At 44.2% G+C, this 2748-nt stretch overlaps 1 long non-coding RNA gene across 1 annotated transcript; it reads right to left on the bottom strand.

Moving 5' to 3' along the window:
* Nucleotides 1–933: 933 nt before the first annotated feature.
* On the bottom strand, nt 934–2748 carry LOC136767993 (uncharacterized). Its single transcript, XR_010821930.1, has 3 exons — nt 2623–2748; nt 2235–2309; nt 934–1059 (listed from the first exon to the last, which is right to left on the bottom strand). It is a non-coding gene; the product is annotated as an uncharacterized LOC136767993 (long non-coding RNA).

A 2748-nucleotide genomic window follows, 5' to 3' on the forward strand; every position in this document is an offset into this window, starting at 1 on the left:
AGGGAATGTCCTACTGAGAGACTGAGGACCTGAACCTTTTCACCCTGGAACAGAGGAGACTACGTGGGGACTTGATCCAAGTCTTCAAAATCATGAAAGGCATCGACCACATCAAACCAGAGGAGCTTTTCCAGATCAGCAGGGACACACGCACCCGGGGACACAAATGGAAATTGGGCTTCAAGGCATTCAAGACAGAAAACAGGAGACACTTCTTCACACAGAGAGGCGTCACAATCTGAACAAACTCCCCAGCGATGTGGCTGAAGCTGAAAATGTGGGAACATTCAAGAATAGACTGGATAGGGTCCTTGGATCACTTATTAATGGACACCAAATGAGGACGATGGGTCGAATGGCCTCCTCACATTTGTAAACTTTATGTTCTTATGTTCTGTGCAAGTATGCAAATAAGTCCTCTCTGTGTCCACCTCTCCTGTCTCTGTGACCACAGTGTTAAAGCTGTTAAAGCTCGTGTAATATCCTCCCTTTGCAGATAACCTGCTACTTCTCTTCAATGTGAAGGAGTTATACTAATTTATTTGAAAGTTTTAGTTAAACCGTGAACCCAATCAAGTCACCGTAAATGTTGATAATGTTTCCATAATTTAAACATTTTCAACTGAAACAACCAACATCAATGCCACAGACTATGGGAGTCATATGCAACTAATACAAAGTGTGTCTACTGTAATCGTTAAAGTCCGAGACTACAACAATCAGCACTCTAACAGTGAGAGCAAATCTATGACGTCAAATTGGCCCGAGCTTTTCCAAGGCTGGAGGGCAATTCAGAAGTCCTTGCTTGTGTTTGAACAGGCTGCACAGTGTTGTGAGTCCAGGTCTGCAGGTGCAGTTACACTGCATTGTCAACACCCTTCCTTACAGACACAAGATGCTCTCAGCACTGGTAATGAGAGGCAGAAACACAGCTTTGTGGACAGGGATTTTATTAGTCAAACAGCCTCATCACTCTTCCTACTATACAGGCTGTTACAGTTTCTTGGTTCAATAGAGCACGGCTGGAATGATCTTGATTGCAGCAGCCTCCGATGAACTCTAGAAAAAGAAAGACAGACAAATAGGTTATAATAATGAAACGCAAGGTCCCTGAAGCACCAGTGACTCTCTGTCTCTCTGTAAAAAACTCCCTTGTCACTTTTGGAGCTCCACGCATATCTTTTCTTGATGCTGAAATGCTAATGTTTGTATCTTCAAAATGACCCTTTTGTTTTTGATATGATGTAAAGAATAATGACCAATATACACCGATCAGCCAAAACATTATGACCACTGACAGGTGAAGTGAATAACACTGATAATCTCGTTATCATGGCACCTGTCAGTGGGTGGGATATATTAGGCAGCAAGTGAACATTTTGTCCTCTAAGTTGATGTGTTATAAGCAGGAAAAATGGGCAGCGTAAGCATCTGAGCGACTTTGACGAGGGCCAAATTGTGATGGCTAGACGACTGGGTCAGAGCATCTCCAAAACTGCAGCTCTTGTGGGGTGTTCCCGGTCTGCAGTGGTCAGTATCAAAAGTGGTCCAAGGAAGGAAAAGCGGTGAACCGGCGACAGGGTCATGGGCGGCCAAGGCTCATTGATGCACGTGGGGAGCGAAGGCTGGCCCGTGTGGTCCGATCCAACAGACGAGCTACTGTAGCTCAAATTGCTGAAAAAGTGAATGCTGGTTCTGATAGAAAGGTGTCAGACACACAGTGCATCGCAGTTTGTTGCGTATGGGGCTGCGTAGCCACAGACCAGTCAGGGTGCCCATGCTGACCCCTGTCCACTGCCGAAAGCGCCTACAATGGGCACGTGAGCATGGGGGGAGCAAAAGGGGGACCTACACATTAGGCAGGTGGTCATAATGTTATGGCTGATCGCTGTATATGCTTATAAGATCCTTTGCTAACTGATCTGTTGCTCTTGCACATTTCTCTCCAACCCTACAAACCCAGAGGAAGCAAACACACATGTTTCATATATGTTAGAAAAATACTACTTTATAATTACTTTTCAATCTGAAAAGTTTTTATTGCAACATTTTGCACAAATACACCTTTTGCTGTGAAGTTGAGAACTGTGGTGAATGGCTTTTTGTATGTAGCTGCAAGAACCCCTGTTAAAGTCATCTGGTGCAGATAGAGCTGTCATGGAACTTGTGTGAGTATAAGATCTACATTCAATAGTCATAATAATCAGAATTAGTCAACTTTTAAGTCTCCTTACCTTACTTTCCAATACTTAATCCTCCTAATGGTTTGGGAGTAATCTTGTAGTAGGCCAGTGCACCTACAGCTGAAACTGAAAAGAGAAACATGTAAAGCAGACGAGTGTGGGATCGATACAGCACTAGACTGACACAGACACAATGGGCGGCTTCTTCATGCTGGACAGATGGTCTGTATCAAGTTTCCAAAAAGACACATAAACCACAGCCTCAGCTTTCAAAACTCTGCATTTTTAAGACCTTGTATCATTTAGAAAGTCATCTCCACATTTGCTGTTATTTGGACTAATCTGCACTGCGTTCCTAGTTAAACACTCCTCTGGTGTTTCAGTCCATTGCGGCACAATACACAACGACTGACCATGAATTGTCGTGGGTTTCACTTACTGCTGTAGAGCGCGGCGATGGCGAACAGTATGATTGTAGCCTTCATGGTGTCTCTGGGTTCAGTGTTGTGGTGTGAGGAGCAGAGTCAGCTCTATTTATGCAGGAGAGCTCACTGCCACAGGGTGT

This window comes from Amia ocellicauda, chromosome 14 (genome assembly GCF_036373705.1).
Source record: "Amia ocellicauda isolate fAmiCal2 chromosome 14, fAmiCal2.hap1, whole genome shotgun sequence".
In the NCBI taxonomy this organism is placed as follows: domain Eukaryota; kingdom Metazoa; phylum Chordata; class Actinopteri; order Amiiformes; family Amiidae; genus Amia; species Amia ocellicauda.